Raw genomic sequence first — 12,414 nt, 5'->3', positions numbered from 1 at the left:
TTTCAACAAATTTGTTGTGCTCAGGGAAATGAGGAACTCTACTGGCTAGAACCAGGCAAAATAATATGCATGCTTCCACTCCAACGTAAGTTTCTGCCCATGCAACTCTCTTCTGGCCAGCAAGACCACTTGTTATTCCAGGCTCCAGATAAAAATAAAACAGAGCTGTGTTGGGTGTATTTTTAATTCTTTCGACAAAAGCAGGAGCAGGTACAAGAAAGAATTCCTGTTCAGTTTATAATAAAAGTAAAGAGCTAAACAGAGATCAATGTTTGTGGCAAAGAACACAGAACAATACTCAGGTGAAACCATTTGACACTTAAACCCGATAATAGCATTTCCAAATTTGATTTAACTGTGTGACAGATTTGGAAAGCCATTCAGCCTTCAAGATTAATTATGAACAAATAGAAGCTTTACCCATCTCTGGTCCTCTAACTGTTAAGGAGCAGTTCCACGCTGCAAAACAATTCCAAAATGTGCTCAATTTTTTAGGGAGAGAATTGTTTATCCCCTCAATTTCATGAGCCAACTCCTCTGATCACAATCTAACTTTCTCTCCTATCCTTCCATTATAATTAGACAACAAACTAAATGACCTGATTTCCTTATAAATAACTGTCTACCCTACAAATTGCTCTCCCCTTCCCCTTGTTTTTGGTTGTTTCCCCTCCTCTTTCATCCCAGGTCATGATCTGCCTAATTTAGTTTATAAACTTTTCAAGGCTGGCATTTTGCCTTTGTTACTGATGGGCACATCTACAGCAATCAGCTCTGTAGCAAGCCAAGCATTATTTTCCTTCGGCATTATATACACAATGACAGTGGGCGTATATGGCACTGAGCTACATTGGCACCTCTAATCAAAGAAATTAAGAGATGGGGGAGGAGGAGAACAATCAGATCAGTTCATCCACCTACCCCTGTCAGTACCACACTGTTCTGCTTGTGTTTTCTAATATTTTGTCCAAGCTAGTCGTATACTATCAAAGCAATGGTGCTTCCATCATGTTCTTTAGGAAACTTCTCCAGTCTAACAGCCATTTCTCTTAAGTAGGCTTTCCTGATATTCAGCCTTAATTATTCTTTTGCTCAGTTTTATCCCATTTCTCCTTGCTATAACCCTCTCTCCTATCCCACCCGAATGGATTCCTCTCAAACCTGGGCCTTTGCATCCTTTGAATTATTTGCTCCCCCACCATGACCTCCCCTCTTTGTCATCCTTTGGCCAGTCCCTACATGTTTTGTTCCATCTACTGTAACACACATAACAAACAACGGTCCTAGAACCAAAGCTTTCAACGAGCAATGACCTTTGCCAACCAGCAGGACAATCGAACTACTCTGCGAATTATCTGACATGTCGACCAGGAGGTGGCAAGAATAAGAGACGAAAGCTTCTCCGGAGACAGAGAGAGGATCAGGGAGAAGAGAACTGGCTGAAGACGGGGTTTGAGTGCAGCGCTCCTCAGGTTTCATTAACTAGGAAGAAAAGAAAAAGCGCTGGCTGAAGGAAAGCGAAATACCTAACAGCACTAATGGGCCAAGAGCCAGTGAGCAATCAATGGCTGCACTGAAGTGGAGAGCAATGCAATCCAATATAACTAGTTTATATAGCGTCTGACATACAAACTATCAAAAAGCTTCTCCAAGTTAATTTCCCTCTTCCCTCTGCTATTATTTATGGAGGCAAGGGCAGAGGAGAAGAGAGACACTTTCAGATGATATTTGAAAAAAGATGCGGAGCCAGTGAGGCAGGGAGATACAGAAAGGCTGTTCCAGGAAACATGCACTGTAGAGGAGAAGCTCCTGGACCAACCGTTGTGGGACACTGTGATGGGACAGAAACATGGTCACTACTGGATGAGTGGATGGAGATTCTCAGGGTCAACTGGGGAAAGTCCTGTTCCATGGCTCCTTCCCTTGCACACAGTGCCTTTACTGGGGGAAGTTCAGAGGGGGAGAGATATTTTTCTGTCACCTTATGATGACCTTTACCAGCAGAATATTTTTTTAAGAAGTACAAGGACTGCCATACAGTTCAGGCTCAAAAATGTCTCCTTCCTTATCAGAACCTAGAGTGAACAGTCACAATACATGTGGCCCCAGCTCCGCAAGCCACTCCACACACCACTGGGTGAAGTCCCAGTCAAGGCAATGGGGTCCCACCATGCAGCAGACTGCAGGCCTGGAGCCTTCAACAGCAGCATATATATTAAATGCAACGAGTGCATTAATAAGGAAGCAAGCTTGAGCACCGATCCAGGAAATGAAAAGGTTCCTACACAAGGCTGCTCTGCACATAGCTCATATTAAGTTAGATAATTAGGGCTATTACTTTTCGGTGCCCAACTTGAGACAGCTGGTGTCTGCTTTGCAGAGGTGCTGGGCACTCAGAGCTCCTCCTGCAGTCAAAGGGAGCTATGGAAAATGAGATCTGTTATCTCAAGTTAGACTCCCCAAAACCGAGTGGCTGATCCTGTGAGGCGCTGCACGTCCTCAAGCAGGACTGGTTTCAGTGGGAGCCGAGGACAGTTAGCGCCTTGCAGGATCAGGAATTTAATGGTCTCACCAGGAGTCTATATTATTACTTATGTTCACATAGCCAGGTAAGACTGGCGACTGGAACCTCAAATTAAGTTTTTCCTGACTATTTTGTGTGATATGCAAATGTTCAGCGTCAATGCTGCATTACCATTTTTATTATACATACATATTCGCACACTCCCTGTTTTAGTTTAAGAGGCAGAAATAGAATAAAAACAATCCCCCCTTCCCTAGCTGGCACTCTGGGGTTGTTTGACACATCCCAGAAGATTTTTAAATTCAATCCTCTCCATAAACAAGGCCTGCAGCTGCAGATTCTTGTTTGGCAAGGGAGGTTTTTTGTTCACCTTTGTTAACTTAGCTGTGGCTGATGCACAATGCTGTTTTTATGGTAAAAATGCCTAGAGCTTGACAACAGGTTTGTTCTAAATGGTGGAAAGAACACGATTCTTTAATGCCATAAGCTTTTTACTTAAGTTGTTGCCTATCAGGCTTTTACAATTATTTTCACCCTCCCCCTGCCCCAGGTTATAACTTATCAAGCAACTCCTCCTCATTGAAAACTAGTCACATGTGAAGTTTATTCTGTGTTCATAAAATGCCTAATACAAAGGTGCCCAGATCCCATTTGTGACATCTGGTTGCAACCACAACAGAAAAAATAATAATTTTAAACCTCAGCCCATTTGGGGCAGGGGTCGGAAGCGGACTATCAAATGGTTTGTACACAAATAACAAATGGGCAAAGTAAATTTCTTCCTAATTCGAACAGTTCATGAATGTTGCCCAATTTCCTAAAGAACTCACTTCCACCCTGGATAGTTTTAATCCCAAAGCAGGAGCTGGGGCAGTTATGAGCAAATACAAATAGCAGCTGTCATGAAGGTGAATTTGCAACACCCCTCTGAGAAATAACCGTCACTCACTGATTCACTACTACTCGCTGCAAATGGTGCTTGTGCCTCTCGCTAACAGCTACTGCTTAATCACTCAGCCTTTTCCTTGTATAAGTCACCTCACTTTTTTAAAGCTATTTTCTCACGACAGAATGGAGCCGGTTGAAAGGTGGAAGGGGAAATGAGGAAAATTCCATCAAAACTTCTCAATTTGCATTGAAATTTTGAAATTAAAAAAAAAATGACCGATTACTAAAGGAAAGGTTGGATTTACCTTCTTTTAAGATGTGATTAGAATCTCTCGTATTACACCACAGCTTTCCTGTCTTGTTAGATGGGAAATATCCTTTGGGTTCTGGTTACCATTGGTGTGGAACCCTCAAATATATCTTACGATCCTTTGGCTCCTCTGCTGTGATCTGCAGCCACCATTAAATTCTATTCTAGAACTGCACTGAGATATGCAACCATGTGATCCACAACTCAACACCCTGACTACATCACTATCTCACCCCAATTTCTCTCCTTTAGGACAGAAAACTCAAAAAGAGAAGGGGGATTCTCATTTCGTTTCTGTAGTGATCCCAGCTTTGCAGGCAATCAGGTTCAAGGGCTGCTACCCATTCAGCTACTAATCAATTCAGCCGTTCACATCCTTAAAAAGTAAAAGCAACCCAAAGCCTCTCCTTTCCACACTGCATTAACAGGAGTGTCTGAAGGATCAGTCTCTCTTAAAAAAATCCTCACAAGAGTTTGATGCACCATAGGAATATGCTGGCTGCCCTCCGAAGCTTGCTCAGAGACCTGCCCTTGTCGAAGGGAAGCCTCCAAAACACATGATAGCCAAAGATTATGGAGGAGGAAAAACTAAGCCTGGCCATGCAGACAGAACAAAATATGCTCATCTATGCTGAGAACTGTCTGCTCCAGACAGCACTGCTAATAACATCTCTCCTGCCACATGCCAGGCTCTTGTGCAACTCACAAGAAGATTCAAATAGATTTTAAGGCAGCATTAAGATTATCCAGTCTGCCCTCCTCCTGCGAACCACAGGCCAGAGAATTTCACATGGTAATTCCCACCATGGAGGAAATTATGACTTAGGTCACCATACATCGACTGTGGCTTTAAGACCCAGAAGAGAGGATTCCACACCAGGCAATGGAAAAACCTGGATTTTTTAATTTTATTTTATTTTTAAACCCTGAATATTTAGTCCAGTTCCAACACCCAAAAATACAGACACATTAAAAAGCAATTTACATGGGGCTAATTCCTCCCCCTTAATCCCAAGTATCCAGACTTGGAGAAGGCAGGGGAGGGGTGGGGAAATGGAGGAAAGGGTCCTGTGCCTACCAAGCACAGATGCCACAGCAAGTCCGCACTGGAGTAGCCGACCACGGCACAGCAGGAGAAGGCTGGGGAGGAGACATGTTTTCACAGCCTCAGATGTTTTCAAGGCCACAAGATATCACTACAATCTGGTCCAACCACCTGCGTAGCACGGGCCATAGCACTTCATTCAGTGACTCCAGCATTGAGTCCACAACTTTTGGGTGAGTTTGACTAGATCTTTTAGAAAACGATATCCAAGGTTTGCCCTTAGCGATCACAGCTTTCCATTGTCCTGTATGCCCCTTGCCATTCATCAAAACAAATTCGCCCTTCCCTCAGCACCCCTCTTTTCCCACAGACAGGGATATATAACATGAGAAGTGTCTCTCAAAGCTAATAGATGACTTCAGGGAACTCAGAAGCGTACTGAAGAAGAAGAATGTCCAAGCAATCTTCTCTGAGATCCTTCCTGTCCAACGAGCGAAGGGAGAGAGAAGCTTCTGGAAGCGAACCGCTGGCTAGGTAAGTGGTGTAGGGCAGAGGGTGTGGGTTCTGTGAAACACTGGTCTACCTTCTATCAGGGCTGTACAGTTTGGAGTGGTTCCCCTTCTACTGAGGGGGAGGCAATCTCCTGGAGGGCAGGCGGCCTAGAGCAATCAGGAGGGCGTTAAACTAATAACAAAAGCGGAGGGTAAAAAGAGGGAACATATGAGAACTTATTTATTACACAACAAAATCAAGATGTTGAGAAAAAAAACTAACCAACAAACCAAAAGTCAGAAAGAGAAGTAATTCTTTAATTGCCTATACATCACTGCTAGGAGCCTGGGTAATAAACAAGAGGAACTGGAATTAATCATTTATGAGCATAAATTCAATCTAGTTGGTATTACTGGAATGTGGTGGGATGATGTGCATGAATGGAATGTTACAATCAATGGTTATAACCTATTTAGGAAGGACTGAGTGGGCAAAAGGGAAGGGGGAGTGGCACTCTATGTCAAATATGGCATTACCTGTTTCCGAGTCACTAATAAGACAGCAGAAAATTATCTTGAATGCTTCATGGATCGATCTCCTAGCAGACAAAGCACAAGATGGGATACTAGTTGGTGTTAGCTACAGACCAACGAATCACACCAGAGAACAGGATGACCAGCTCCTTTACATTTTACCTCCAATGTTGGAGAGACAATCTCATTCAGCACACTGAGGCAGGCACCTCTGTGCTCTCCTGCACCCTCTGCGGCTGCTGCAACAGCAGTTACACTACTTCCCAGAGCGGAGCCATCAAAGCTTATACTCAAACAAGGACGTTTTTAAGCCACAATAATTTTGAGCTCTGCCAGAAACAGCGGGAAGTCTAAAATAAAGTTACCCAAAGGAAAAAGCGAGACATTCAAGCTGGTGCAGAACGACGTGGCATTTTCCAGCTTCCAGATCGTTATTTCAAAGAATTAAGAGAGAAAATATTTTAAAAAGAGATACAATTTAGACAGCTTATGGCAGCATCTCCTTAAAGGCCAGAGAGAATTAGAACAGTGAAGAGAAGTCCTACCAAACTGGACATTCAAGTCCATTTTGTTCGCTCTTCAGACATTTTTGTTAGGAATGGTCCCACACTTATTCCCAGGGGGATGGTGATTATTTTATTTAACTGCAATTATGCATGTTTAAAACACAGGGAAGCACATCGTAGGAACTAGGTGCAGAAGAGGGAACCCAGCAACACACAATTCGGCCATTTGGTGGCATCACATTTTTAATTAAAAATATTCCAAGGAATATTGTAAAGAACGCAATATCGGCCAGCGCCAACATGCACCCAAAGATCCTACAGTGCTTTTGAAATACTGTCTAGGGAACTAGTCCCACGAAGAGTGGGAATATACTGGCCAGCTCTGAGGATGTAGCAGTGGTGACAGAGGAAAGATCTGGTGGTTAAAACTGCGAGTCAGGAAATTTGAGTTCTGCGACAGAGCTGCTGTATGATTTGGCGCAAGAAACCTTTCCATTCCTTAGTTGTCCTATCTATAAAAGAGAGATTCTGATACTACCTCACTAGCAGTGAACGTGAGTGGCTCGATACACAAACACACACAAAGATCATTTGTTAGTCTCTAAGGTGCCACAAGTACTCCTTTTCTTTTTGCGGATACAAACTAACACGGCTGCTACTCTGAAAAAAAGATCAGAGGATCTTGATAAAAAGATGACATGTCTCCCCATGACAAGCACTAACATGAAACACATGGCAATGAGGTCAGATGCAGAGCATGGCTGTTGTCTCAAATTTTTCATTTACTTTAGCATGCTCTGGAAAAGGGCAATATTTTGAGCATGCTGCAGTAAAACATGAACTCCGAGCCAGCATTCTTCAGTCTAAAAGAGGTAAGAGCAGCCAGTACACAACCTACAAAAGAACATAAGAACGGCCACACTGGGTCAGACCAAAGGTCCATCTAGCCCAGTATCCTGTCTTCCAACAGTGGCCAATGCCAGGTGCCCTAGGGGGAACGAACAGAACAGGTAATCATTGAGTGATCCATCCCCATCGCCCATTCCCAACTTCTAGCAAACAGAGGCTAGGGACACCATCCCTGCCCATCCCAGCTAATAGCTAATGGACCTATCCTCCATGAATTTATCTAGTTCTTTTTTGAACCGTGTTATAGTCTTGGCCTTCACAACATCCTCTGGCAATGAGTTCCACAGGTTGACTGTGCGTTGTGTGAAGAAATACTTCCTTTTGTTTGTTTTAAACCTGCTGCCTATTAATTTCATTGGGTGATCCCTAGTTCTTGTACCATTCCTTTGGTAATGTATCAAAGTTAAAAAGAAAACAAGTCTGAAGTCTATCAGCAGGGTAAGCATCACACAATGCAGCTGTGTGGAAGAAAGCTACAAATCCCACTGCAAAGCAGTCTGACACTCATCTGGCTTGATCAGAGGTCACTCTGTGTCAGTCCCAGGTTGGGTAAGGTTACCAGTATGGCGACCTAAACCCTGCTGAATTAGGTAGGATTCAAAGGGACACCATCAACTCAGATTTAGATATATTCAGAATCCCTGCACCATGAGACATCTTTCTATTTTGAATCTTCAGTTTTGCTCTGAAGGGTGTTTTCAGCAGGTAAACATCCAAGCAGGGGTTGTCGAGACACAGTCTCAAACTATAGGGGTATGCTGCTCCTGAGGGGCATGCTGAATCCAGGCTGCTGCCCCCTGCAGAGCCCTGGGCCGAGGCAAAGCCATGGATGAGAACACCCTCAGCCTTTGAGCAACTCCCCTCCCACCTCTGAACAACCTCCCACAAGTTCCTGTATGCATTCCTCATGTCCTTGACCCACTGAGTGGGTGGTTGAACCTTGAACATGGCTTCCACTGCAATGCCCAGAGCAGACAGGCACAGTGTGAGCAGCAAGTATCAGAATGTGCTCAGATACCATAGAAATGGGCACAAAACAGGATGGGTAAACAAGCCCTCTCAGGGCACACGATATTACACACAACTGCAGTCTGTGCAGACAGGCTGTCACATTTAACATCACATCAGCTGAGTGTAGGTAAACCACGGCCCAATCCCAGTTGACATGATGCACAGAATTTAAAGGTAGAAGGGACCATTACGATCACCTAGTCCAACCTCCTGTATAACGCAGACCGGGGAATTTCACCCAGTGATTCTTGCATCAAGCCCGTAACGTCTGGTCAAGTTGCAGCATACTAATTTAATGACTCCAAGCGATGGAGGCTCCAGCACATCCCTAGATAAACTGCTCCAATGGTTAATTCCCTTGACTGCTAAAAGTCTGCAATGTTAAACACAATGTGCTTGTCTACAGCGAGTGCAAAGGGGTTAGTTACAACTCCTCAAGGCCACATTCCAGCATGACCTAGTTTTCAATCCTCAGCCTGCAAAGGAAATTTTGTACCAATTCAAGTCAGAACTGGAGAATTACCAACCCAGTGGGAGAGCCCACACAGGGAAATTTGTTTTTCAGGGGTGGCTAGTTACACAACAAAAGGGAAAGTGATCTGTACATTGACAGTCTCTCTTGCCAGGACAGGCTGCGATCTGAGGCTTTAGAACGCTAGATCTTTACATTTGTTTTTTAGGCAAAATTGGTGCTAGGAGGACAGCCATGGAGAGTGAAATTCTCTATCCACAGAGGAGGGGCAACAACATTGCAAGCTTCCCTTACCCTGACCCGCCAACCTGGATAGACCAGGGAGCTGAAGTCTCCATGCCCATTCGCGTTCATACAGAACAGAGCCACTTTCCTGATATCAAAGCAGGAGTCCGTCTACAGCTCCCACGTCCCTGCTGTAAAGTTGCAGAAAATAGAGTGGCACCGACAAACTGACTAAGAGTCCTAAAACAAACCCTAAAATAACCCAAACCTGCACACACTTCCCAAGGAACAAAGAAAGGCAAACCACGAGCTGCAGAGCAGTGTGATTGCTAAAGGGTCACAAACTCTCAGGTCACACAATGAACAAATCATTTACATTAAAGTTAAGCCTGGATTCAGGCTGCAAAAACAACCATTCAAAACCCTACTCTCCCTCCTGTCAATGCTGGAGTTATGGGATCTAACTCTGAAACACACAGTTACTAGCTAGTTACTAGCCCAAGCTACTTAACGAAAAAGGCAGCTATGTAAATCAAGGGCTGCCTCCTACAACTTGAAGTGTAGGAATTCTGGAAGCAAGGGAGAACAAAGCAGCGATTATAGGAAAAGTTATGTACACACTGAATGGATCTTTGCTTGTGCTCCCTCAGCCAAGAATGGAGTTATTCATTGTGAAATGTGCTGGTGAAGCAGATGGCAAGTGCCCAGTGAGGTAACTTTAGCAAGCACGCGGTCTTCCAGTATTAGGATAGTGGTTTGAACACACTGGAGTGGCATGGACCTAGCAAGTGCAAGTCGACACACCTGCAGAGCCACAGACCATAAATCAGGGCATCTCTTAGAGCACTTTACACGTAAGTTTCCATTTCACAACACACTTAAGCCCAATGGCAAAACTTTTCACACAGGGGTAACCTAATTGTTCACCCACAAAGTCTATATTTGAGTGACCTGACTTTCAGAGTTCCTGAGCACCTATAGCTCCAGCTGACTTTAGGTGCTCAGCTTCAAGCAACCAAATTTCAAAACATTGGCCGATGGACATACATTACCAATGAAATGCAACAGAAGGAATCAGCCAGCTAGTGTAAAAAACATTTGGAAATGCATATGGAAACACATCCTGTAGAATACACCCTCTGGGACAAGACTAAAATGCACTCTGAACAAGACTCATCTCCACTCTGGGGCAGACTAAGACATGATCTATGAGATGCATGTCCTACAGGCAGAGCCCACACAAGGATCAGCAGGCAGGGGTGCGGCATTTGACCCACTTCTGCTAGCTAGTGACCTGTGGGGTGGGGTGGGGTGGGCTATGTCAGGTGGTAGGGACAACAAGAATGCAGGAGTAGGAGGGTGACAAGTATGGCTGAGAGTCTGGTCAGACTGAGTAAACTGGTGTTTTTTTCATAACGTTAACTAACATGATTTGAAATGCCACTTAGTTTAGACACAGCTTAACATCTTTAAAATAACATTACCTGGAGCCTGTGGGGAGCCTTGCAGGGAACAGAACGTCTGCCTGGACAGACCTTGTTTCGGAGCCTAATATTTCAACAGACCACAGCCCCATTGTGCAAACCCTGAGCCAAAGAGAGAGTGCTGTGCCTCTAAATATGCATGATGAAGACCCAAAACCAACCCATCCTTTATGACCAAATGTGCAAGATGTTTGTGACCGTGCACCCAGTGTCCAAGATTTCCACCACCTCCCAACTCACACCAACCTCGCCAACCATAGACAAGACCTTTCCCCCTTACCTTATATTGGAAACAAGGTCCTGTAGAGTTGCTTTTATTCTGTTCTCCCCGTCAGACAAGAATCCTGTGCAACCTGGAACGAAAGACAGAGATTGCTGAGTGGTGTTGGGGTGGAGGGAAATATGCCACGTTCCCTTCTTTCAGACACAGATACTTTCACAGCTGCTCTATGTCTGACTTCTGGATTCCAGGAACATCTCATGTACTTTGGGCTGCAGATCACGACTGAGCACAAAACCAAGCAACACTTATCGGTTACATCACACGTTACACACATTAATCAGAACTTCTCTGAGATAATGGAGGGTTATCCTCATTTTAAAGATAAGGAAACAAACGAAGGAGTTAAGGGATTTAGAAATCTTCCAGATTACCAGGTGTATTTATGTATTGAGGGGTGAGGGACAAAACTCAAGTGATTTCTCGACTGCCACCAATCGCTTTTAAGGAAGGGCCTGGTTTCTTTAGGGCCTCAATCTTGCCAGGTACCAAGCATGGTGGCCCTGGTGCAGCACTTCAGAACTTGTGTAGCTTTAAGCATGTGAATAGTCCCATTGGATCATGCCCCAGATGATTCCCGCTATAAGCACTGGCCAAGGTTTTTTGGCACCTTACCAGGACTTCAGTTCTCTCTCATCCAAACAATGGAACCTTCAGCAGCACAAAACCACTAATGCTGGTGGGGTGCTGACAGAGAAGGAAAGGCACTATCTAATCAACCACTCGGAAGGTCTCCCACCAGATTCTCCTGTGGTCTCGTATCAGCCAGATACTGACCAGTTTCTGAGAGATCCAATAGCGTGCTGCGGCTACATGCTACCAACACTTTTATCCTCAAGCAAATGGACTACAGTAGATGGCCTTTTGCATCAGTAAACAGAGGGTCCTTAACATGCCATGGAACCTTGCAATAGCTGTAAGAACTATTTTTCATGGATTTAATTGGAAAATACTAATAAATGCCTTTGCCCGTTAGCCATCAATCTGTTATCAGAAATGAAAAGTCTTTACGTGATAACTATCCCAATTCCCATGTTTGATTAATAATGAATAGTATTCAAATCCAAAGCATAATCCAAAGCTTAGTGTTTTGCAACATCTTTGGTGATTCTGGTCCATATACTGAACAACCTCCCCAAGTCCAATGCTCTTTCCATTTTAAATTTTACAGTAATCAATACCACACTAGCTTATATTTACATAAACTCACAAACACCCACCCACACACACACACACACTCTCTCTCTCTGAAGGCAGCTCCCCGCTAGCACCAGCGAAGAAGTTAGGATGGCATGGTATGGTATTGCCACCCTTACTTCTGCACTGCTGACTGCAGAGCTGGGCCCTCAGTCAGCAGCCGCCACTCTCTGGCTGCCCAACTCTGAAGGCAGCAGTGTAGAAGTAAGGGTGGCATGGTATGGTATGGTATTGCCACCCTTACTTCTGCGCTGGTGCTAGCGGGGAGCTGCCTTCAGAGTCGGGCGCCCAGCCAACAGCCCCCACTCTCCGGCTGCCCAGCTCTGAAGTCAGCACAGAAGTAAAGGTGGCAATACCATGACACCCCTAAAATAACATTGTGTGGACCCCCCCACACACAACTCCCTTTTGGGTCGGGACCCCCAGTTTGAGAAACGCTGGTCTTCCCCATGAAATCTGGATAGTATAGGGTAAAAGCACACGAAAGACCAGATTTCATGGTTCCTGACACATTTTTCATGGCCACAAATTTGGTAGG

The 12,414-nt window shown here is 44.5% G+C and overlaps 1 protein-coding gene across 9 annotated transcripts in view; it reads right to left on the bottom strand.

The window, feature by feature from the left end:
- The window catches only part of TSNARE1 (t-SNARE domain containing 1), a 695,137-nt gene that overhangs the window by 603,760 nt on the left and 78,963 nt on the right, over positions 1-12,414 (bottom strand). For all 9 annotated transcript variants that reach the window (XM_074943772.1, XM_074943770.1, XM_074943767.1 and 6 more), the window contains exon 2: positions 10,680-10,752. The gene's annotated coding sequence lies outside the window, so the exon portion shown is untranslated. The remainder of the gene's footprint in view (positions 1-10,679; positions 10,753-12,414) is intronic.

The sequence above is a fragment of the Natator depressus genome, chromosome 2, assembly GCF_965152275.1.
Source record: "Natator depressus isolate rNatDep1 chromosome 2, rNatDep2.hap1, whole genome shotgun sequence".
In the NCBI taxonomy this organism is placed as follows: Eukaryota; Metazoa; Chordata; order Testudines; family Cheloniidae; genus Natator; species Natator depressus.
Note: the sequence above shows the minus strand (reverse complement) of the source record. Positions and strands in the feature narration are given on the sequence as shown.